This window comes from Schistocerca gregaria, chromosome X, assembly GCF_023897955.1.
Source record: "Schistocerca gregaria isolate iqSchGreg1 chromosome X, iqSchGreg1.2, whole genome shotgun sequence".
Taxonomy (NCBI): Eukaryota; Metazoa; Arthropoda; class Insecta; order Orthoptera; family Acrididae; genus Schistocerca; species Schistocerca gregaria.
Genome location: NC_064931.1, coordinates 455502392 through 455528278, shown reverse-complemented (window position 1 = coordinate 455528278; position 25887 = coordinate 455502392). Strand labels below are relative to the sequence as shown.

The 25887-nt window shown below is 47.9% G+C and overlaps 6 non-coding genes across 6 annotated transcripts; all 6 read right to left on the bottom strand.

Annotated features, from left to right (window-relative positions):
• Positions 1-427: 427 nt before the first annotated feature.
• Trnar-gcg (transfer RNA arginine (anticodon GCG)) lies at positions 428-502 on the bottom strand. Its single transcript has one exon. It is a non-coding gene; the product is annotated as a tRNA-Arg (tRNA).
• A 2592-nt stretch (positions 503-3094) lies between these two features.
• Trnas-cga (transfer RNA serine (anticodon CGA)) lies at positions 3095-3169 on the bottom strand. The gene has a single exon. It is a non-coding gene; the product is annotated as a tRNA-Ser (tRNA).
• Positions 3170-3694: 525 nt separating this feature from the next.
• On the bottom strand, positions 3695-3769 carry Trnal-caa (transfer RNA leucine (anticodon CAA)). Its single transcript has one exon. It is a non-coding gene; the product is annotated as a tRNA-Leu (tRNA).
• Positions 3770-4593: 824 nt separating this feature from the next.
• On the bottom strand, positions 4594-4668 carry Trnal-caa (transfer RNA leucine (anticodon CAA)). The gene has a single exon. It is a non-coding gene; the product is annotated as a tRNA-Leu (tRNA).
• Positions 4669-5492: 824 nt separating this feature from the next.
• On the bottom strand, positions 5493-5567 carry Trnal-caa (transfer RNA leucine (anticodon CAA)). Its single transcript has one exon. It is a non-coding gene; the product is annotated as a tRNA-Leu (tRNA).
• A 19296-nt stretch (positions 5568-24863) lies between these two features.
• Trnas-uga (transfer RNA serine (anticodon UGA)) lies at positions 24864-24938 on the bottom strand. The gene has a single exon. It is a non-coding gene; the product is annotated as a tRNA-Ser (tRNA).
• Positions 24939-25887: the final 949 nt, after the last annotated feature.

Genomic DNA, 25887 nt, shown 5'->3' with positions numbered 1-25887 from the left:
CCCCTGAAAGAAAGGATACTGTGGAGACATCGCGTAGCCACAGCCTGGGGGATGTTTCCAGAATGAGATTTTTCACTCTGCAGCGGAGTGTGCTCTGATATGAAACTTCCTGGTAGATTAAAACTGTGTGCCCGACTGAAACTCGAACTCAGGACCTTTGCCTTTATCGGGCAAGTGCTCTACCAACTGAGCTACCGAAGCACGACTCACGCCCGGTACTCACAGCTTTACTAACGCCAGTATCCGTCTCCTACCTTCCAAACTTTACAGAAGCTCTTCTGCGAGACATGCAGAACTAGCACTCCTGAAAGAAAGGATACTGTGGAGACATGGCTTAGCCACAGCCTGGGGGATGTTTCCAGAATGAGATTTTCACTCTGCAGCGGAGTGTGCGCTGATATGAAACTTCCTGGCAGATTAAAACCGTGTGCCCGACCGAGACTCGAACTCGGGACCTTTGCTTTTCGCAGGCAAGTGCTCTACCAACTGAGCTACCGAAGCACGACTCACGCCCGGTACTCACAGCTTTACTTCTGCCAGTATCCGTCTCCTACCTTCCAAACTTTACAGAAGCTCTTCTGCGAGACATGCAGAACTAGCACTCCTGAAAGAAAGGATACTGTGGAGACATGGCTTAGCCACAGCCTGAGGGATGTCTCCAGAATGAGATTTTCACTCTGCAGCGGAGTGTTCGCAGATATGAAACTTCCTGGCAGATTAAAACTGATTGCCCGAACGAGACTTGAACTCGGGACCTTTGCCTTTCGCGGGCAAGTGCTCTACCAACTGAGCTACCGAAGCACGACTCACGCCCGGTACTCACAGCTTTACTTCTGCCAGTATCCGTCTCCTACCTTCCAAACTTTACAGAAGCTCTTCTGCGAGACATGCAGAACTAGCACTCCTGAAAGAAAGGATACTGTGGAGACACGGCTTAGCCACAGTCTGGGGGATGTTTCCAGAATGAGATTTTCACTCTGCAGCGGAGTGTGGGCTGATATGAAACTTCCTGGCAGATTAAAACTGTATGCGCGACCGAGACTCGAACTCGGGACCTTTGCCTTTCGCGGGCAAGTGCTCTACCAACTGAGCTACCGAAGCACGACTCACGCCCGCTACTCACAGCTTTACTTCTGCCAGTATCCGTCTCCTACCTTCCAAACTTTACACAAGCTCTTCTGCGAGACATGCAGAACTAGCACTCCTGAAAGAAAGGATACTGTGGAGACATGGCGTAGTCACAGCCTGGGGGATGTTTCCAGAATGAGATTTTCACACTGCAGCGGAGTGTGCGTTGATATGAAACTTCCTGGCAGATTAAAACTGTGTTCCCAGCCGAGACACGAACTCGGGACTTTTGTCTTCCGCAGGCAAGTGCTCTACCAACTGATTTACCGAAGCACGACTCACGCCCGGTACTCACAGCTTTACTTCTGCCAGTATCCTTCTCCTACCTTCCAAACTTTAGAGAAGCTCTTCTGCGAGACATGCAGAACTAGCACTCCTGAAAGAAAGGATACTGTGGAGACATGGCTTAGCCACAGCCTGGGGGATGTTTCCAGAATGAGATTTTCACTCTGCAGCGGAGTGTGCGCTGATATGAAACTTCCTGGCAGATTAAAACTGTGTGCCCGACCGAGACTCGAACTCGGGACCTTTGCCTTTCGTGGGCAAGTGCTCTACCAACTGAGCTACCGAAGCACGACTCACGCCCGGTACTCACAGCTTTACTTCTGCCAGTATCCGTCTCCTACCTTCCAAACTTTACAGAAGCTCTACTGCGAGACATGCAGAACTAGCACTCCTGAAAGAAAGGATACTGTGGAGACATGGCTTAGCCACGGCCTGGGGGATGTTTCCAGAATGAGATTTTCACTCTGCAGCGGAGTGTGCGCTGATATGAAACTTCCTGGCAGATTAAAACTGTGTGCCTGACCGAGACTTGAACTCGGGAACTTTGCCTTTCGCGAGCAAGTGCTCTACCATCTGAGCTACCGAAGCACGACTCACGCCCGGTACCCACAGCTTCACTTCTGCCAGTATCCGTCTCCAAACTTCCAAACTTTACAGAAGCTCTTCTGCGAGACATGCAGACCTAGCACCCTGAAAGAAAGGATACTGTGGAGACATGGCGTAGCCACAGCCTGGGGGATGTTTCCAGAATGAGATTTTCACTCTGCAGCGGAGTGTGCGCTGATATGAAACTCCCTGGCAGATTAAAACTGTGTGCCCGACCGAGACTCGATCTCAGGACCTTTGCCTTTCGCGGGCAAGTGCTCTACCAACTGAGCTACCGAAGCATGACTCACGCCTGGTACTCACAGCTTTACTTCTGCCAGTATCCGTCTCCTACCTTCCAAACTTTACAGAAGCTCTTCTGCGAGACATGCAGAACTAGCACTCCTGAAAGAAAGGATACTGTGGAGACATGGCTTAGCCGCAGCCTGGGGGATGTTTCCAGAATGAGATTTTCACTCTGCAGCGAAGTGTGCGCTGATATGAAACTTCCTGGCAGATTAAAAGTGTGTGCCCGACCGAGACTCTAACTCGGGACCTTAGCCTTTCATGGGCAAGTGCTCTACCAACTGAGCTACCGAAGCACGACTCACGCCCGGTACTCACAGCTTTACTTCTGCCAGTATCCGTCTCCTACCTTCCAAACTTTACAGAAGCTCTTCTGCGAGACATGCAGAACTAGCACTCCTGAAAGAAAGGATACTGTGGAGACATGGCTTAGCCACAGCCTGGTTGATGTTTTGCGCTGATATGAAACTTACTGATAGATTAAAACTGTGTGCCAGACCGAGACTTGAACTCGGGACCTTTGCCTTTCGCGGGCAAGTGCTCTACCAACTGAGCTACTGAAGCACGACTCACGCCCAGTACTCACAGCTTTACTTCTGCCAGTATCCGTCTCCTACCTTCCAAACTTTACAGAAGCCCTTCTGCGAGACATGCAGAACTAGCACCCCTGAAAGAAAGGATACTGTGGAGACATGGCGTAGCCACAGCCTCGGGGATGTTTCCAGAATGAGATTTTCAGTCTGCAGCGGAGTGTGCGCTGAAATGAAACTTCCTGGCAGATTAAAACTGTGTGCCCGACCGAGATTCGAACTCGGGACCTTTGCCTTTCGCGGGCAAGTGCTCTACCAACTGAGCTACCGAAGCACGACTCACGCCCGGTACTCACAGCTTTACTTCTGCCAGTATCCGTCTCCTACCTTCCAAACTTTACAGTAGCTCTTCTGCGAGACATGCAGAACTAGCACTCCTGAAAGAAAGGATACTGTGGGGACATGGCTTAGCCACAGCCTGGGGGATGTTTCCAGAATGAGATTTTCACTCTGCAGCGGAGTGTGCGCTGATATGAAACTTCCTGGAAGATTAAAACTGTGTGCCCAACCGATACTTGAACACGGGACCTTTGCCTTTCGCGGGCAAGTGCTCCACCAACTGAGCTACCGAAGTACGACTCACGCCCGGTACTCACAGCTTTACTTCTGCCAGTATCCGTCTCCTACCTTCCAAACTTTACAGAAGCCCTTCTTCGAGACATGCAGAACTAGCACCCCTGAAAGAAAGGATACAGTGGAGACATGGCGTAGCCACAGCCTGGGGGATGTTTCCAGAATGAGATTTTCACTCTGCAGCGGAGTGTGCGCTGATGTGAAACTTCCTGGTAGATTAAAACTGTGTGCCCGACCGAGACTCGAACTCGGGACCTTTGCCTTTTGCGGGCAAGTGCTCTACCAACTGAGCTACCGAAGCACGACTCACGCCCGTTGCTCACAGCTTTACTTCTGCCAGTATCCGTCTCCTACCTTCCAAACTTTACAGAAGCTCTTCTGCGAGACATGCAGAACTAGCACTCCTGAAAGAAAGGATACTGTGGAGACATCGCTTAGCCACAGCCTGGGGGATGTTTCCAGAATGAGATTTTCACTCTGCAGCGGAGTGTGCGCTGATATGAAACTTCCTGGCATATTAAAACTGTGTGCCCGACCGAGACTCGAACTCGGGACCTTTGCCTTTCTCTGGCAAGTGCTCTACCAACTGAGCTACCGAAGCACGACTCACGCCCGGTACTCACAGCTTTACTTCTGCCAGTATCCGTCTCCTACCTTCCAAACTTTACAGAAGCTCTTCTGCGAGACATGCAGAACTAGCACTCCTGAAAGAAAGGATACTGTGGAGACATGGCTTAGCCACAGCCTGGGGGATGTTTCCAGAATGAGATTTTCACTCTGCAGCGGAGTGTGCGCTGATATGAAACTTCCTGGCAGATTAAAACTGTGTGCCCGACCGAGACTTGAACTCGGGACCTTTGCCTTTATCGGGCAAGTGCTCTACCAACTGAGCTACCGAAGCACGACTCACGCCCGGTACTCACAGCTTTACTTCTGCCAGTATCCGTCTCCTACCTTCCAAACTTTACAGAAGCCCTTCTGCGAGACATGCAGAACTAGCACCCTGAAAGAAAGGATACTGTGGAGACATGGCGTATCCACAGCCTGGGGGATGTTTCCAGAATGAGATTTTCACTCTGCAGCGGAGTGTGCGCTGATATGAAACTTCCTGGCAGATTAAAACTGTGTGCCCGACCGAGACTCGAACTCGGGACCTTTGCCTTTTGCGGGCAAGTGCTCTACCAACTGAGCTACCGAAGCACGACTCACGCCTGGTACTCACAGCTTTACTTCTGCCAGTATCCGTCTCCTACCTTCCAAACTTTACAGAAGCTCTTCTGCGAGACATGCAGAACTAGCACTCCTGAAAGAAAGGATATTGTGGAGACATGGCTTAGCCACAGCCTGGGGGATGTTTCCAGAATGAGATATTCACTCTGCAGCGGAGTGTGCGCTGATATGAAACTTCCTGGCAGATTAAAACTGTGTGCCCGACCGAGACTCGAACTCGGGACCTTTGCCTTTCGCGGGCAAGTGCTCTACCAACTGAGCTACCGAAGCACGACTCACGCCCGGTACTCACAGCTTTACTTCTGCCAGTATCCGTCTCCTACCTTCCAAACTTTACAGAAGCTCTTCTGCGAGACATGCAGAACTAGCACTCCTGAAAGAAAGGATACTGTGGAGACATCGCTTAGCCACAGCCTGGGGGATGTTTCCAGAATGAGATTTTCACTCTGCAGCGGAGTGTGCGCTGATATGAAACTTCCTGGCAGATTAAAACTGTGTGCCCGACCGAGACTTGAACTCGGGACCTTTGCCTTTATCGGGCAAGTGCTCTACCAACTGAGCTACCGAAGCACGACTCACGCCCGGTACTCACAGCTTTACTTCTGCCAGTATCCGTCTCCTACCTTCCAAACTTTACAGAAGCCCTTCTGCGAGACATGCAGAACTAGCACCCTGAAAGAAAGGATACTGTGGAGACATGGCGTATCCACAGCCTGGGGGATGTTTCCAGAATGAGATTTTCACTCTGCAGCGGAGTGTGCGCTGATATGAAACTTCCTGGCAGATTAAAACTGTGTGCCCGACCGAGACTCGAACTCGGGACCTTTGCCTTTTGCGGGCAAGTGCTCTACCAACTGAGCTACCGAAGCACGACTCACGCCTGGTACTCACAGCTTTACTTCTGCCAGTATCCGTCTCCTACCTTCCAAACTTTACAGAAGCTCTTCTGCGAGACATGCAGAACTAGCACTCCTGAAAGAAAGGATATTGTGGAGACATGGCTTAGCCACAGCCTGGGGGATGTTTCCAGAATGAGATATTCACTCTGCAGCGGAGTGTGCGCTGATATGAAACTTCCTGGCAGATTAAAACTGTGTGCCCGACCGAGACTCGAACTCGGGACCTTTGCCTTTCGCGGGCAAGTGCTCTACCAACTGAGCTACCGAAGCACGACTCACGCCCGCTACTCACAGCTTTACTTCTGCCAGTATCCGTCTCCTACCTTCCAAACTTTACAGAAGCTCTTCTGCGAGACATGCAGAACTAGCACTCCTGAAAGAAAGGATACTGTGGAGACATGGCTTAGCCACAGCCTGGGGGATGTTTCCAGAATGAGATTTTCACGCTGCAGCGGAGTGTGCGCTGATATGAAACTTCCTGGCAGATTAAAACTGTGTGCCCGACCGAGACTTGAACACGGGACCTTTGCCTTTCGCGGGCAAGTGCTCTACCAACTGAGCTACCGAAGTACGACTCACGCCCGGTACTCACAGCTTTACTTCTGCCAGTATCCGTCTCCTACCTTCCAAACTTTACAGAAGCCCTTCTGCGAGACATGCAGAACTAGCACCCCTGAAAGAAAGGATACTGTGGAGACATCGCGTAGCCACAGCCTGGGGGATGTTTCCAGAATGAGATTTTTCACTCTGCAGCGGAGTGTGCTCTGATATGAAACTTCCTGGTAGATTAAAACTGTGTGCCCGACCGAAACTCGAACTCGGGACCTTTGCCTTTCGCGGGCAAGTGCTCTACCAACTGAGCTACCGAAGCACGACTCACGCCCGGTACTCACAGCTTTACTTCTGCCAGTATCCGTCTCCTACCTTCCAAACTTTACAGTAGCTCCTCTGCGAGACATGCAGAACTAGCACTTCTGAAAGAAAGGATACTGTGGGGACATGGCTTAGCCACAGCCTGGGGGATGTTTCCAGAATGAGAGTTTCACTCTGCAGCGGAGTGTGCGCTGATATGAAACTTCCTGGCATATTAAAACTGTGAGAGCGACCGAGACTCGAACTCGGGACCTTTGCCTTTCGCGGGCAAGTGCTCTACCAACTGAGCTACCGAAGCACGACTCACGCCCGCTACTCACAGCTTTACTTCTGCCAGTATCCGTCTCCTACCTTCCAAACTTTACAGAAGCTCTTCTGCGAGACATGCAGAACTAGCACTCCTGAAAGAAACAATACTGTGGAGACATGGCTTAGCCACAGCCTGGGGGATGTTACCAGAATGAGATTTTCACTCTGCAGCGGAGTGTGTGCTGATATGAATCTTCCTGGCAGATTAAAACTGTGTGCCCGACCGAGACTCGAACTCGGGACCTTTGCCTTTCGCGGGCAAGTGCTCTACCAACTGAGCTACCGAAGCACGACTCACGCCCGGTACTCACAGCTTTACTTCTGCCAGTATCCGTCTCCTACCTTCCAAACTTTTCAGAAGCTCTTCTGCGACACATGCAGAACTAGCACTCCTGAAAGGAAAGATACTGTGGAGACATCGCGTAGCCACAGCCTGGGGGATGTTTCCAGAATTTGATTTTCACTCTGCAGCGGAGTGTGCGCTGATATGAACCTTCCTGGCAGTTTAAAACTGTGTGCCCGACCGAGACTCGAACTCGGGACCGTTGCCTTTCGCAGGCGAGTGCTCTACCAACTGAGCTACCGAAGCACGACTCACGCCCGGTACTCACAGCTTTACTTCTGCCAGTATCCGTCTCCTACCTTCCAAACTTTACAGAAGCCCTTCTGCGAGACATGCAGAACTAGCACTCCTGAAAGAAAGGATACTGTGGAGACATGGCGTAGCCACAGCCTGGGTGATGTTTCCAGAATGAGATTTTCACTCTGCAGTGGAGTGTGCGCTGATATGAAACTTCCTGGCAGATTGAAACTGTGTGCCCGACCGAGACTCGAACTCGGGACCTTTGGCTTTCGCGGGCAAGTGCTCTACCAACTGAGCTACCGAAGCACGACTCAAGCCCGGTACTCACAGCTTTACTTCTGCCAGTATCCGTCTCCTACCTTCCAAACTTTACAGAAGCTCTTCTGCGACACATGCAGAACTAGCACTCCTGAAAGAAGGGATACTGTGGAGACATGGCTTAGCCACAGCCTGGGGGATGTTTCCAGAATGAGATTTTCACTCTGCAGCGGAGTGTGCGCTGATATGAACCTTCCTGGCAGTTTAAAACTGTGTGCCCGACCGAGACTGGTACTCGGGACCTTTGCCTTTCACGGGCAAGTGCTCCACCAACTGAGCTACCGAAGCACGACTCACGCCAGGTACTCACAGCTTTACTTCTGCCAGTATCCTTCTCCTACCTTCCAAACTTTACAGAAGCTCTTCTGCGAGACATGCAGAACTAGCACTCCTGAAAGAAAGGATACTGTGGAGACATGGCTTAGCCATAGCCTGGGGGATGTTTCCAGAATGAGATTTTCACTCTGCAGTGGAGTGTGGGCTGATATGAAACTTCCTGGTAGATTAAAACTGTGTGCCCGAGCGAGACTCGAACTCGGAACCGTTGCCTTTCGCAGGCGAGTGCTCTACCAACTGAGCTACCGAAGCACGACTCACGCCCGGTACTCACAGCTTTACTTCTGCCAGTATCCGTCTCCTACCTTCCAAACTTTACAGAAGCCCTTCTGCGAGACATGCAGAACTAGCACTCCTGAAAGAAAGGATACTGTGGAGACATGGCGTAGCCACAGCCTAGGTGATGTTTCCAGAATGAGATTTTCACTCTGCAGCGGAGTGTGCGCTGATATGAAACTTCCTGGCAGATTAAAACTGTGTGCCCGAGCGAGACTCGAACTCGGGACCTTTGCCTTTCGCAGGCAAGTGCTTTACCAACTGAGCTACCGAAGACGACTCACGCCCGGTACTCACAGCTTTACTTCTGCCAGTATCCGTCTCCTACCTTCCAAACTTTACAGAAGCTCTTCTGCGACACATGCAGAACTAGAACTCCTGAAAGAAGGGATACTGTGGAGACATGGCTTAGCCACAGCCTGGGGGATGTTTCCAGAATGAGATTTTCACTCTGCAGCGGAGTGTGCGCTGATATGAACCTTCCTGGCAGTTTAAAACTGTGTGCCCGACCGAGACTGGTACTCGGGACCTTTGCCTTTCACGGGCAAGTGCTCCACCAACTGAGCTACCGAAGCACGACTCACGCCAGGTACTCACAGCTTTACTTCTGCCAGTATCCTTCTCCTACCTTCCAAACTTTACAGAAGCTCTTCTGCGAGACATGCAGAACTAGCACTCCTGAAAGAAAGGATACTGTGGAGACATGGCTTAGCCATAGCCTGGGGGATGTTTCCAGAATGAGATTTTCACTCTGCAGCGGAGTGTGGGCTGATATGAAACTTCCTGGTAGATTAAAACTGTGTGCCCGAGCGAGACTCGAACTCGGAACCGTTGCCTTTCGCAGGCGAGTGCTCTACCAACTGTGCTACCGAAGCACGACTCACGCCCGGTACTCACAGCTTTACTTCTGCCAGTATCCGTCTTCTACCTTCCAAACTTTACAGAAGCCCTTCTGCGAGACATGCAGAACTAGCACTCCTGAAAGAAAGGATACTGTGGAGACATGGCGTAGCCACAGCCTAGGTGATGTTTCCAGAATGAGATTTTCACTCTGCAGTGGCGTGTGCGCTGATATGAAACTTCCTGGCAGATTAAAACTGTGTGCCCTACCGAGACTCGAACTCGGGACCTTTGCCTTTCGCAGGCAAGTGCTTTACCAACTGAGCTACCGAAGCACGACTCACGCACGGTGCTCACAGCTTTACTTCTGCCAGTATCCGTCTCCTACCTTCCAAACTTTACAGAAGTTCTTCTGCGAGGCGTGCAGAACTAGCACTCCTGAAAGAAAAGATACTGTGCAGACATAGCTTAGCCACAGCCTGGGAGATGTCTCCAGAATGAGATTTTCACTCTGCAGCGGAGTGTGCGCTGATATGAAACTTCCTGGCAGATTAAAACTGTGTGCCCGACTGAGACTCGAACTCGGGACCTTTGCCTTTCGCAGGCAAGTGCTCTACCAACTTTTTTTTTTTCCTACGCCTTATCCATTTTTTTTTTTTTTTTTGGGCCTCCCTTCTCCCCACACAGCCCATCCATTCGCTCTCCTTTTATGCCTTCTTCGGCGAGCTTCTATGCTATATCGACTGATTTTTTTTCAAATTTACTGTGACAGTTAGGGAAATGAAATGATGTTTGGCTTCTTCGCCATGTGAGGCTTCTCCTCCGTAGAACTGAAAATTGAAAAATTAAGGCTTCTTGGGAATTAATAAATTGTCACTCTTGCTTCATACTGAAAAAAATTAAACAAAAATAGAAAGATTGTAACTGAGGAACACGTGCAAGAAGCTTCCACTGCATTGTGTGCAACGAAACCACCTTCCGATATTACCGAGATCCTGGAAAATCATCATAGATGAAAGTAGTTGCTGGAGATATGGGGTTCATCCAGCAGTAAGTGTGAAGCCGCAGTGCCGTTTCGGGGTTCTGTCCGAGGCCTTCACGGCTACCGTAGCGGCCCTGGGGCACACGAAGTCCCCACCGTACTTCACCCTCAACAGCGATCCCCTACTTTGGCCTGTGACTACATTTTTCGTAGACGAGGGCTATTAAGATGTTTATCCAATCCCTTGTCTCTGAAACAGAATGTGTAACATGTTACCAAAAGTTTTTTTGTGGTCCCTGCGCGTACATATCTGATAATATTTTGCTCGTTCGTATAATTCGTATTCTAAAACACGGTCATTGCCGTGTTCAGATATAACGTAATGTACATAATTGCCAAACAACCACAACACAGCATTGGTTTTCTGGACAGGGAAGAAAACACCATCGGGGAAGAGTAATTTTTCAACATTGATCTCAGTACTAACAGTTCTGGTTATAAAGGCTACCCGCCGTTGGAGTCCCCTCCATATTTCGGCGTATCCGCCACAGAGAAAGCGGTGGATCAATGTGTCAACTGCGTCACATCGGGTGCACACAATCGTGTCACTAAGACCAATGGAGTGCAACTTTTCGTTAGTGGAAACTACGTTATTAACAACTCGGTACCAGGTTGCCTGAATGTCGGAAGACAGTTCACGATTACTAATATTTTTCCAAATTCTTTTCCAGTCTTTGTCGGGATATCTGCACTCCATTTTGTTGACATGTTCTTTCGTTGTTAAGAGTTCCATGAATTTCCTGCAATTCCTTGATTGTGGATTCGTGACAATACTGTCCATGTAGCTAATCTCTAAAAAGAACTGGCGAATATATTTCAATTTATAATTAATTCCGCCTATATTTATGGGTGGACGTAAATTTTCTGGCTGTAGGAGTCGATACAGCCTGGCTGTAATACTATGTGGATGTTTTTCTATAATTTGTAGGGTCCTCTTTATATATAACGCCGTAGTCTTCCGCCATATATCTGTTAAACCTAGGCCACCTTCAGCGGAAGGTAACGTAACTGTACCGACTGCTACTCTAAAAATATTCCCTGTCCATATAAATCGGCAAATGATACTCATTATACGTTTGGCAATGGGTTTCGAAACTGGCAATATTTGACCTATATATATAGCTTTTGATAAAATGGACCAATTAATTATTCTGATTCGTTGTTTAATGTTCAGATGTCTGGTCTGATTGAGTATTGTGGCTCCTCTGATTGTATCCAGTACTTTCTTCCAATTGTAGGTCATGGTCTGAAGCGGACATCGGTAAAAGGTGACACCCAGAGCGGTGTGACGATCGACGGAGCGTGCCCATTCCAAACGGACATCTTGAAGACCTTTAAGATTTAAAAACGAACTCTTCACCTCGTTAACCCTAGCGCCTGTAGCTTCACAAAAGATCTGAATATTCGTAGTTAATTTCTCTAAATCTTCGTTACTACGAATAACCACTCCAACGTCATCAGCATATGCATTGGTGACGTTGTTAACGCCAGATATCGTGATGCCCTCAAGATCGACATCGAGTCTCCTTAGTAAAGGCTCCAGTGCAACAACATACAGGAGCATTGACAAAGGACTTCCCTACGGGACGCCGTTGCGAATTTCAATGGGTGGAGTGAAATGCCCATTTACAGACACTTGTGTTTGGATGCCTTCAACAATGTTAATTAAAACTTGCACAAAATGTTGACTAAAACCCACATAGGTCAACGTTCTGAACAAAAATAAGTGGTTGACCCTGTCAAAAGCCTTTGAGAAGTCGATAAAGGCAAGGCCTCCTGGTGAGGATGACGTTGCAAAAATTGCAGAGACATCCCTATATTCACAAACAGTTTTAAAAATATTCCGCCCCGAGAGACAGGTTTGGTGGTCACCTATGATCTTCTCCATTAGAGGTCTCAGTCTTTCCTTCAGTACACGTGCAATTATTTTATAATCCGAGTTCATCAAACATATTGGTCTCAATTGATTGAGATCTTTAACTGTCGCGTTCCTTCCCTTTGGTATTAGCACAGTTACGCTTTCTTTGAACTCGCGTGGAACAGTAACACCTTGCAACACTTCATTTATCACTTCTGTGAATTGATTACCGATGAGAGGCCAAAATTTACAATAAAACTCTACAGGCAAGCCATCAGGCCCTGGGGACTTACGGGTAGGCGAATATTTAAGTATATCAAACACCTCCTCACATGTGATCGCAGTGGTAAGGGACACATTGTCCTCGTCATTGATAACGTCGTCGATACCTGTAGTTCGTAGCAAATCGTTCGCACAGTCTAGATTATACCGGGTATCAGTATATAACGTACGATAAAATCCATAAACTGCATTTAAAATGTCAGAGTGTTCCGTCAGCACCCGGTTATCGCCCACTCTAAGACAAGCAATAAACGCTCGTCTTCTATTTCTTTCATGTTCGAGTAAGTGGTACAGCGATGCGTTTTCGTCCTCCACCGTTGTCGGGACACGAGATTTAATTTTTAAACCCTCCAGCTGTTGTCGCTTGAGACTTATGAGGTGAGCCTTGATCTTCTTTATTTCAATGAAAACCTCATCAGTCATCTGCTGAGCTGATAGTTCCCTTAAGCATGTATAGTAAAATTCAACGGTATTGCGAGACCACATCGCTCGCTCCCTCCCGTAAGCTATTAGGGATGATCTCAATTTCTTTTTAGCACATGAGGTCCACCACGCAAGGCGAGAGCTGTATTTATGGCGCATACGTAGAGCAGCCTGCCATACCTCCGCTACTGTTCTTGATAGGGCACCCTCGAACAACATATGGGTATTCAGCTTCCATAAGGGGCGACCCCAATACGTTCCTTGCTTCTGAAACCGAATGCTGCATTTCACTGCGAGATGGTCCGAAAAGGTAGTGGGAATTACTTTGATACTACTGATTTTATTTTCCAGGTTTGCTGTGACGTATATTCTGTCTATTCTGCTTTGCGAGCGATTACTGATGTACGTAAATTTGACTAACGTGGGGTATTTGCTTTCCCACACGTCTGTCCACTTCATGTTTGTCACCAAAGCCGCCAGTTCCCTGGAGAAGTTAAAATTTGGTCGCTGATCCTTTTTGTGAAGTACACAATTAAAGTCACCACCGATTAAAGCTTCCGCCGGATTCCCCTTAAGTAAATAGACCATATCGTTCTTAAAAAAAATTAGCCCTATCATCTCTAGCGTTGTTACCAGAGGGGACATATACATTTAAAACAGTAGTAGTAAAAATTTTACAACTGATGCCCCTCCCATTTTCTAACAGACAGATATCCTTCACATCAATACCATCTTTGACAAGGATCGCAGTCCCACATGTGGCTTCCGGTGCAATATTTAAAATCTCTTGAAAACCTGGGACATAAAAGTTGTGGACATTAAATTCCTGTAGGAGGGCTATATCAGTATCCGACTGGTAAAGGAAATCTTTTAAAGAAGCGACTTTCGTTTCACTGCGAATCCGATTTATATTGATCGTGGTCACGTTATATGTCAGTTCCGTTGGCATAGGTGCAGGTAAAAGAAATTGGCTAATGAAGTATACCCCATGCAGAGTCACGTCTGTACCATTCCATGCTGTCTGTCAGAAAGAAAAATAGACATGAAAAAAAATAATTAAATGCCACTAGCATGTGTCAGGTCCATCTCCATTCCGTGGTCGGTGCGATCTTCTTGGGCATCGGCCCAATCAAGTCCTTTTCCTGAGACAGTTCGGTCTAAATCCATAGTAGTGCCGGTCTGCAAACCTGCGACGCCAAGCGGTGCGCGAGGTTGTTGTTGAAGATCATCTGCATCGGCACGACTCATCTCCGCTTCAGTACACTCGTTAACTCGTGCTACTGGGCATTGTTCTCGTAGTCGTTCATTATCCCTTAAATGTTTTAACTTTTCCCGCAATGCAGGAGCTAAACTCTCTGCTGCTTTGTGTGCCAATCTCCTCTTCTTGCCTTTCTTCGAAGATCTCTTCGGCGATCTAGCAGGAGATGAAGTTTGCGACCTGTCAGGAGAAGTACCGGATGATACGTCTGACGTCGCCTGTTCCTTTTTTCGGACAAAAGTCCGCGTATCGCATTCCACAACGGCAGAAGGAGGCAGATCTTTTTCCATGGCTCCCACTGGTAGCAACCCAGTCTCCAATTCTACACTATCGCTCGTTGTGGTTTCCTTGACGCAAGTGTCTTCTGTGGGCGCCAACGTGAAACCAATGTCCAGATTGCTATCTTCGTTCATAGATCCCGCAGAGTGGATGCCTGGAGCGTCCACTCCTCGGAAGCTAGTGGCAATATCCTCACGTTGGTGGGAATCCTGACGACGCAAGGAAACCTCCGTTGCGGGTATTTGGGGATCTTCGGCCGAGTCCGCGGAAGAACGAGCAACCACAGTGGGAGAGTTGGAAAAAGTTGGCGTCGGCATAGATTCGAGGGGCGCGGAGCTGATCGGCAGACCATCCGCAAATCTAGAGCTTGAAGCCGGAGTATCGTCGACAACCGCCCGCGAGGCAGCAGGCTCCCCGCGCACAGGCGGCACCGACTCGCCTCGGCTGCGGAAGTCAGCAGCGGCAGCGTATGACAACTTCATACCAACAACAGGGCCGGAACGCGGCATCTCGTCACGCGGTAACTGCGGGACACGCCTCCGTGAACATTCTGCACGAATGTGTTCCGTGGAATTGCATAAAGCGCAAGTCCGCGGTTGCCCATCATAGATAATCAAAGCACGATACCCACAAATATTAAGAAAAGAGGGGACATGCTTCTGTAATTCAATCTTAATTTGCCTTACGCCGTTCAAGACAGGAAACATATGAGCTTCAGACCACCTTTCTGCCACATTGGAAATAATTCTGCCATAAGGCCGAAGGGCAACATTAAGTTCTTCGGGCGGAATTTCAAAAGGGAGCTCAAACACTCTGATCGTACGAATCCCGTACCCAGCATGACTAACAGCAACGTCACTCACATTCCCATCAGAATGATTAAACTTCACGCTACCTCCGCAACGATCCACAATGGAACTACATAATTCTGGACTTTTCATCTTCAGATACACAGCATTTGTCACAAACGAGAGATAAACTCCGACAACATCATCACCGTTAATCAATACTTTTTCGATAAACCATGCTTTAATTTCAAATGCTTTAGGTCGAACGAAATTTCGATCGAAAGTAAACTTGATTGTGTCTTTCCTAAAATAATTCGACCTATTAATTCTAGAACTTCATGAATACAAGTGCAACACGAATAGCGGCTTAGCAGCACCACTAGCCTCAAACGCAGCGACTCAGCCTGTGTTTACTACAGCCAGACGTCCAGCTCCGCCACACGTCCGTCCCGCTCGGCGGCTGACTCGCAAACAACTGAGCTACCGAAGCACGACTCACGCCCGGTACTCACAGCTTTACTTCTGCCAGTATCCGTCTCCTACCTTCCAAACTTTACAGAAGCTCTTCTGCGAGACATGCATTACTAGCACTCCTGAAAGAAAGGATACTGTGGAGACATGGCTTAGCCACAGCCTGGGGGATGTTTCCAGAATGAGATTTTCACTCTGCAGTGGAGTGTGCGCTGATATGAACCTTCCTGGCAGTTTAAAACTGTGTGCCCGACCGAGACTCGAACTCGGGACCTTTGCCTTTCACGGGCAAGTGCTCTACCAACTAAGCTACCGAAGCACGACTCACGCCCGGTACTCACAGCTTTACTTCTGCCAGTATCCGTCTCCTACCTTCCAAACTTTACAGAAGCTCTTCTGCGAGACATGCAGAACTAGCACTCCTGAAAGAAAGGATACTGTGGAGACATGGCTTAGCCACAGCCTGGGGGATGTTTCCAGAATGAGATTTTCACTCTGCAGTGGAGTGTGCGCTGATATGAAACTTCCTGGCAGATTAAAACTGTGTGCCCGAGCGAGACTCGAACTCGGGACCTTTGCCTTTCGCAGGCGAGTGCTCTACCAACTGAGCTACCGAAGCACGACTCACGCCCGGTTCTCACAGCTTTACTTCTGCCAGTATCCGTCTCCTACCTTCCAAACTTTACAGAAGCCCTTCTGCGAGACATGCAGAACTAGCACTCCTGAAAGAAAGGATACTGTGGAGACATGGCTTAGCCACAGCCTGGGGGATGTTTCCAGAATGAGATTTTCACTCTGCAGCGGAGTGTGCGCTGATATAAGACTTCCTGGCAGATTAAAACTGTGTGCCCGACCGAGACTCGAACTCGAGACCTTTGCCTTTCGCGGGCAAGTGCTTTATCAACTGAGCTACCGAAGCACGACTCACGCCCGGTACTCACAGCTTTACTTCTGCCAGTATCCGTCTCCTACCTTCCAAACTTTACAGAAGCTCTTCTGCGACACATGCAGAACTAGCACTCCTGAAAGAAAAGATACTGTGGAGACATCGCGTAGCCACAGCCTGGGGGATGTTTCCAGAATTTGATTTTCACTCTGCAGCGGAGTGTGCGCTGATATGAAACTTCCTGGTAGATTAAAACTGTGTGCCAAACCGAGACTCGAACTCAGGACCTTTGCCTTTTGCGGGCAAGTGCTCTAACAACTGAGCTACCGAAGCACGACTCACGCCCGGTACTCACAGCTTTACTTCTGCCAGTATCCGTCTCCTACCTTCCAAACTTTACAGAAGCTCTTCTGCGAGACATGCAGAACTAGCACTCCTGAAAGGAAGGATACTGTGGAGACATGGCTTAGCCACAGCCTGGGGGATGTTTCCAGAATGAGATTTTCACTCTGCAGCGGAGTGTGCGCTGATATAAAATTTCCTGGCAGATTAAAACTGTGTGCCCGACCGAGACTCGAACTCGGGACCTTTGCCTTTCGCGGGCAAGTGCTCTACCAACTGAGCTACCGAAGCACGACTCACGCCCGGTACTCACAGCTTTACTTCTGCCAGTATCCGTCTCCTACCTTCCAAAGTTTACAGAAGTTCTTCTGCGAGACATGCAGAACTAGCACTCCTGAAAGAAAGGATACTGTGGAGACATGGCTTAGCCACAGCCTGGGGGATGTTTCCAGAATGAGATTTTCACTCTGCAGCGGAGTGTGCGCTGATATGAAACTTCCTGGCAGTTTAAAACTGTGTGCCCGACCGAGACTCGAACTCGGGACCTTTGCCTTTCACGGGCAAGTGCTCCACCAACTGAGCTACCGAAGCACGACTCACGCCGGGTACTCACAGCTTTACTTCTGCCAGTATCCTTCTCCTACCTTCCAAACTTTACAGAAGCTCTTCTGCGAGACATGCAGAACTAGCACTCCTGAAAGAAAGGATACTGTGGAGGCATGGCTTAGCCACAGCCTGGGTGATGTTTCCAGAATGAGATTTTCACTCTGCAGTGGAGTGTGCGCTGATATGAAACTTCCTGGCAGATTAAAACTGTGTGCCCGACCGAGACTCGAACTCGGGACCTTTGCCTTTCGCGGGCAAGTGCTCTACCAACTGAGCTTCCGAAGCACGACTCAAGCCCGGTACTCACAGCTTTACTTCTGCCAGTATCCGTCTCCTACCTTCCAAACTTTACAGAAGCTCTTCTGCGACACATGCAGAACTAGCACTCCTGAAAGAAGGGATACTGTGGAGACATGGCTTAGCCACAGCCTGGGGGATGTTTCCAGAATGAGATTTTCACTCTGCAGCGGAGTGTGCGCTGATATGAACCTTCCTGGCAGTTTAAAACTGTGTGCCCGACCGAGACTGGTACTCGGGACCTTTGCCTTTCACGGGCAAGTGCTCCACCAACTGAGCTACCGAAGCACGACTCACGCCAGGTACTCACAGCTTTACTTCTGCCAGTATCCTTCTCCTACCTTCCAAACTTTACAGAAGCTCTTCTGCGAGACATGCAGAACTAGCACTCCTGAAAGAAAGGATACTGTGGAGACATGGCTTAGCCATAGCCTGGGGGATGTTTCCAGAATGAGATTTTCACTCTGCAGAGGAGTGTGGGCTGATATGAAACTTCCTGGTAGATTAAAACTGTGTGCCCGAGCGAGACTCGAACTCGGAACCGTTGCCTTTCGCAGGCGAGTGCTCTACCAACTGAGCTACCGAAGCACGACTCACGCCCGGTACTCACAGCTTTACTTCTGCCAGTATCCGTCTCCTACCTTCCAAACTTTACAGAAGCCCTTCTGCGAGACATGCAGAACTAGCACTCCTGAAAGAAAGGATACTGTGGAGACATGGCGTAGCCACAGCCTAGGTGATGTTTCCAGAATGAGATTTTCACTCTGCAGTGGCGTGTGCGCTGATATGAAACTTCCTGGCAGATTAAAACTGTGTGCCCTACCGAGACTCGAACTCGGGACCTTTGCCTTTCGCAGGCAAGTGCTTTACCAACTGAGCTACCGAAGCACGACTCACGCACGGTGCTCACAGCTTTACTTCTGCCAGTATCCGTCTCCTACCTTCCAAACTTTACAGAAGTTCTTCTGCGAGGCGTGCAGAACTAGCACTCCTGAAAGAAAAGATACTGTGCAGACATAGCTTAGCCACAGCCTGGGAGATGTCTCCAGAATGAGATTTTCACTCTGCAGCGGAGTGTGCGCTGATATGAAACTTCCTGGCAGATTAAAACTGTGTGCCCGACTGAGACTCGAACTCGGGACCTTTGCCTTTCGCAGGCAAGTGCTCTACCAACTTTTTTTTTTTCCTACGCCTTATCCATTTTTTTTTTTTTTTTTTGGGCCTCCCTTCTCCCCACACAGCCCATCCATTCGCTCTCCTTTTATGCCTTCTTCGGCGAGCTTCTATGCTATATCGACTGATTTTTTTTCAAATTTACTGTGACAGTTAGGGAAATGAAATGATGTTTGGCTTCTTCGCCATGTGAGGCTTCTCCTCCGTAGAACTGAAAATTGAAAAATTAAGGCTTCTTGGGAATTAATAAATTGTCACTCTTGCTTCATACTGAAAAAAATTAAACAAAAATAGAAAGATTGTAACTGAGGAACACGTGCAAGAAGCTTCCACTGCATTGTGTGCAACGAAACCACCTTCCGATATTACCGAGATCCTGGAAAATCATCATAGATGAAAGTAGTTGCTGGAGATATGGGGTTCATCCAGCAGTAAGTGTGAAGCCGCAGTGCCGTTTCGGGGTTCTGTCCGAGGCCTTCACGGCTACCGTAGCGGCCCTGGGGCACACGAAGTCCCCACCGTACTTCACCCTCAACAGCGATCCCCTACTTTGGCCTGTGACTACATTTTTCGTAGACGAGGGCTATTAAGATGTTTATCCAATCCCTTGTCTCTGAAACAGAATGTGTAACATGTTACCAAAAGTTTTTTTGTGGTCCCTGCGCGTACATATCTGATAATATTTTGCTCGTTCGTATAATTCGTATTCTAAAACACGGTCATTGCCGTGTTCAGATATAACGTAATGTACATAATTGCCAAACAACCACAACACAGCATTGGTTTTCTGGACAGGGAAGAAAACACCATCGGGGAAGAGTAATTTTTCAACATTGATCTCAGTACTAACAGTTCTGGTTATAAAGGCTACCCGCCGTTGGAGTCCCCTCCATATTTCGGCGTATCCGCCACAGAGAAAGCGGTGGATCAATGTGTCAACTGCGTCACATCGGGTGCACACAATCGTGTCACTAAGACCAATGGAGTGCAACTTTTCGTTAGTGGAAACTACGTTATTAACAACTCGGTACCAGGTTGCCTGAATGTCGGAAGACAGTTCACGATTACTAATATTTTTCCAAATTCTTTTCCAGTCTTTGTCGGGATATCTGCACTCCATTTTGTTGACATGTTCTTTCGTTGTTAAGAGTTCCATGAATTTCCTGCAATTCCTTGATTGTGGATTCGTGACAATACTGTCCATGTAGCTAATCTCTAAAAAGAACTGGCGAATATATTTCAATTTATAATTAATTCCGCCTATATTTATGGGTGGACGTAAATTTTCTGGCTGTAGGAGTCGATACAGCCTGGCTGTAATACTATGTGGATGTTTTTCTATAATTTGTAGGGTCCTCTTTATATATAACGCCGTAGTCTTCCGCCATATATCTGTTAAACCTAGGCCACCTTCAGCGGAAGGTAACGTAACTGTACCGACTGCTACTCTAAAAATATTCCCTGTCCATATAAATCGGCAAATGATACTCATTATACGTTTGGCAATGGGTTTCGAAACTGGCAATATTTGACCTATATATATAGCTTTTGATAAAATGGACCAATTAATTATTCTGATTCGTTGTTTAATGTTCAGATGTCTGGTCTGATTGAGTATTGTGGCTCCTCTGATTGTATCCAGTACTTTCTTCCAATTGTAGGTCATGGTCTGAAGCGGACATCGGTAAAAGGTGACACCCAGAGCGGTGTGACGATCGACGGAGCGTGCCCATTCCAAACGGACATCTTGAAGACCTTTAAGATTTAAAAACGAACTCTTCACCTCGTTAACCCTAGCGCCTGTAGCTTCACAAAAGATCTGAATATTCGTAGTTAATTTCTCTAAATCTTCGTTACTACGAATAACCACTCCAACGTCATCAGCATATGCATTGGTGACGTTGTTAACGCCAGATATCGTGATGCCCTCAAGATCGACATCGAGTCTCCTTAGTAAAGGCTCCAGTGCAACAACATACAGGAGCATTGACAAAGGACTTCCCTGCGGGACGCCGTTGCGAATTTCAATGGGTGGAGTGAAATGCCTATTTACAGACACTTGTGTTTGGATGCCTTCAACAATGTTAATTAAAACTTGCACAAAATGTTGACTAAAACCCACATAGGTCAACGTTCTGAACAAAAATAAGTGGTTGACCCTGTCAAAAGCCTTTGAGAAGTCGATAAAGGCAAGGCCTCCTGGTGAGGATGACGTTGCAAAAATTGCAGAGACATCCCTATATTCACAAACAGTTTTAAAAATATTCCGCCCCGAGAGACAGGTTTGGTGGTCACCTATGATCTTCTCCATTAGAGGTCTCAGTCTTTCCTTCAGTACACGTGCAATTATTTTATAATCCGAGTTCATCAAACATATTGGTCTCAATTGATTGAGATCTTTAACTGTCGCGTTCCTTCCCTTTGGTATTAGCACAGTTACGCTTTCTTTGAACTCGCGTGGAACAGTAACACCTTGCAACACTTCATTTATCACTTCTGTGAATTGATTACCGATGAGAGGCCAAAATTTACAATAAAACTCTACAGGCAAGCCATCAGGCCCTGGGGACTTACGGGTAGGCGAATATTTAAGTATATCAAACACCTCCTCACATGTGATCGCAGTGGTAAGGGACACATTGTCCTCGTCATTGATAACGTCGTCGATACCTGTAGTTCGTAGCAAATCGTTCGCACAGTCTAGATTATACCGGGTATCAGTATATAACGTACGATAAAATCCATAAACTGCATTTAAAATGTCAGAGTGTTCCGTCAGCACCCGGTTATCGCCCACTCTAAGACAAGCAATAAACGCTCGTCTTCTATTTCTTTCATGTTCGAGTAAGTGGTACAGCGATGCGTTTTCGTCCTCCACCGTTGTCGGGACACGAGATTTAATTTTTAAACCCTCCAGCTGTTGTCGCTTGAGACTTATGAGGTGAGCCTTGATCTTCTTTATTTCAATGAAAACCTCATCAGTCATCTGCTGAGCTGATAGTTCCCTTAAGCATGTATAGTAAAATTCAACGGTATTGCGAGACCACATCGCTCGCTCCCTCCCGTAAGCTATTAGGGATGATCTCAATTTCTTTTTAGCACATGAGGTCCACCACGCAAGGCGAGAGCTGTATTTATGGCGCATACGTAGAGCAGCCTGCCATACCTCCGCTACTGTTCTTGATAGGGCACCCTCGAACAACATATGGGTATTCAGCTTCCATAAGGGGCGACCCCAATACGTTCCTTGCTTCTGAAACCGAATGCTGCATTTCACTGCGAGATGGTCCGAAAAGGTAGTGGGAATTACTTTGATACTACTGATTTTATTTTCCAGGTTTGCTGTGACGTATATTCTGTCTATTCTGCTTTGCGAGCGATTACTGATGTACGTAAATTTGACTAACGTGGGGTATTTGCTTTCCCACACGTCTGTCCACTTCATGTTTGTCACCAAAGCCGCCAGTTCCCTGGAGAAGTTAAAATTTGGTCGCTGATCCTTTTTGTGAAGTACACAATTAAAGTCACCACCGATTAAAGCTTCCGCCGGATTCCCCTTAAGTAAATAGACCATATCGTTCTTAAAAAAAATTAGCCCTATCATCTCTAGCGTTGTTACCAGAGGGGACATATACATTTAAAACAGTAGTAGTAAAAATTTTACAACTGATGCCCCTCCCATTTTCTAACAGACAGATATCCTTCACATCAATACCATCTTTGACAAGGATCGCAGTCCCACATGTGGCTTCCGGTGCAATATTTAAAATCTCTTGAAAACCTGGGACATAAAAGTTGTGGACATTAAATTCCTGTAGGAGGGCTATATCAGTATCCGACTGGTAAAGGAAATCTTTTAAAGAAGCGACTTTCGTTTCACTGCGAATCCGATTTATATTGATCGTGGTCACGTTATATGTCAGTTCCGTTGGCATAGGTGCAGGTAAAAGAAATTGGCTAATGAAGTATACCCCATGCAGAGTCACGTCTGTACCATTCCATGCTGTCTGTCAGAAAGAAAAATAGACATGAAAAAAAATAATTAAATGCCACTAGCATGTGTCAGGTCCATCTCCATTCCGTGGTCGGTGCGATCTTCTTGGGCATCGGCCCAATCAAGTCCTTTTCCTGAGACAGTTCGGTCTAAATCCATAGTAGTGCCGGTCTGCAAACCTGCGACGCCAAGCGGTGCGCGAGGTTGTTGTTGAAGATCATCTGCATCGGCACGACTCATCTCCGCTTCAGTACACTCGTTAACTCGTGCTACTGGGCATTGTTCTCGTAGTCGTTCATTATCCCTTAAATGTTTTAACTTTTCCCGCAATGCAGGAGCTAAACTCTCTGCTGCTTTGTGTGCCAATCTCCTCTTCTTGCCTTTCTTCGAAGATCTCTTCGGCGATCTAGCAGGAGATGAAGTTTGCGACCTGTCAGGAGAAGTACCGGATGATACGTCTGACGTCGCCTGTTCCTTTTTTCGGACAAAAGTCCGCGTATCGCATTCCACAACGGCAGAAGGAGGCAGATCTTTTTCCATGGCTCCCACTGGTAGCAACCCAGTCTCCAATTCTACACTATCGCTCGTTGTGGTTTCCTTGACGCAAGTGTCTTCTGTGGGCGCCAACGTGAAACCAATGTCCAGATTGCTATCTTCGTTCATAGATCCCGCAGAGTGGATGCCTGGAGCGTCCACTCCTCGGAAGCTAGTGGCAATATCCTCACGTTGGTGGGAATCCTGACGACGCAAGGAAACCTCCGTTGCGGGTATTTGGGGATCTTCGGCCGAGTCCGCGGAAGAACGAGCAACCACAGTGGGAGAGTTGGAAAAAGTTGGCGTCGGCATAGATTCGAGGGGCGCGGAGCTGATCGGCAGACCATCCGCAAATCTAGAGCTTGAAGCCGGAGTATCGTCGACAACCGCCCGCGAGGCAGCAGGCTCCCCGCGCACAGGCGGCACCGACTCGCCTCGGCTGCGGAAGTCAGCAGCGGCAGCGTATGACAACTTCATACCAACAACAGGGCCGGAACGCGGCATCTCGTCACGCGGTAACTGCGGGACACGCCTCCGTGAACATTCTGCACGAATGTGTTCCGTGGAATTGCATAAAGCGCAAGTCCGCGGTTGCCCATCATAGATAATCAAAGCACGATACCCACAAATATTAAGAAAAGAGGGGACATGCTTCTGTAATTCAATCTTAATTTGCCTTACGCCGTTCAAGACAGGAAACATATGAGCTTCAGACCACCTTTCTGCCACATTGGAAATAATTCTGCCATAAGGCCGAAGGGCAACATTAAGTTCTTCGGGCGGAATTTCAAAAGGGAGCTCAAACACTCTGATCGTACGAATCCCGTACCCAGCATGACTAACAGCAACGTCACTCACATTCCCATCAGAATGATTAAACTTCACGCTACCTCCGCAACGATCCACAATGGAACTACATAATTCTGGACTTTTCATCTTCAGATACACAGCATTTGTCACAAACGAGAGATAAACTCCGACAACATCATCACCGTTAATCAATACTTTTTCGATAAACCATGCTTTAATTTCAAATGCTTTAGGTCGAACGAAATTTCGATCGAAAGTAAACTTGATTGTGTCTTTCCTAAAATAATTCGACCTATTAATTCTAGAACTTCATGAATACAAGTGCAACACGAATAGCGGCTTAGCAGCACCACTAGCCTCAAACGCAGCGACTCAGCCTGTGTTTACTACAGCCAGACGTCCAGCTCCGCCACACGTCCGTCCCGCTCGGCGGCTGACTCGCAAACAACTGAGCTACCGAAGCACGACTCACGCCCGGTACTCACAGCTTTACTTCTGCCAGTATCCGTCTCCTACCTTCCAAACTTTACAGAAGCTCTTCTGCGAGACATGCATTACTAGCACTCCTGAAAGAAAGGATACTGTGGAGACATGGCTTAGCCACAGCCTGGGGGATGTTTCCAGAATGAGATTTTCACTCTGCAGCGGAGTGTGCGCTGATATGAACCTTCCTGGCAGTTTAAAACTGTGTGCCCGACCGAGACTCGAACTCGGGACCTTTGCCTTTCACGGGCAAGTGCTCTACCAACTGAGCTACCGAAGCACGACTCACGCCCGGTACTCACAGCTTTACTTCTGCCAGTATCCGTCTCCTACCTTCCAAACTTTACAGAAGCTCTTCTGCGAGATATGCAGAACTAGCACTCCTGAAAGAAAGGATACTGTGGAGACATGGCTTAGCCACAGCCTGGGGGATGTTTCCAGAATGAGATTTTCACTCTGCAGCTGAGTGTGCGCTGATACGAAACTTCCTGGCAGATTAAAACTGTGTGCCCGACCAAGACTCGAACTCGGGACCTTTGCCTTTCGCGGGCAAGTGCTCTACCAACTGAGCTACCGAAGCACGACTCACGCCCGGTACTCACAGCTTTACTTCTGCCAGTTGGTAGAGCACTTGCCCGCGAAAGGCAAAAGTCCCGAGTTCGAGTCTCGGTCGGGCACACAGTTTTAATCTGCCAGAAAGTTTCATATTAGCGCACACTCCGCTGCAGAGTGAAAATCTCATTCTGGAAACATCCCCCAGGCTGTGGCTGAGCCATGTCTCCACAGTATCCTTTCTTTCAGGAGTGCTAGTTCTGCATGTCTCGCAGAAGAGCTTCTGTAAAGTTTGGAAGGTAGGAGATGGATACTGCCAGAAGTAAAGCTGTGAGTACCGGCCGTGAGTCATGCTTCGGTAGCTCAGTTGGTAGAGCATTTGCCCGCGAAAGGCAAATGTCCCGAGTTCGAGTCTCGGTCGGGCACACAGTTTTAATCTACCAGGAAGTTTCGGCTCATGCCTCACCGAACCTATGCCAAAAACGCTATTTTTTCTAAATACTTGGCCATCTGGACTTTCCACAACTGTCACTTTCACTTGTGGCCTGGCCCTGCATGTACCATAATTTGGAAAAAATTGAGCATCATGAATAGGTGCAGTTCCCTTGTAATTTGGTTTGCACATAAGTACACATAGTATGCAAAGTAATTAATTATTCCATCTGTGAATGATTTTTG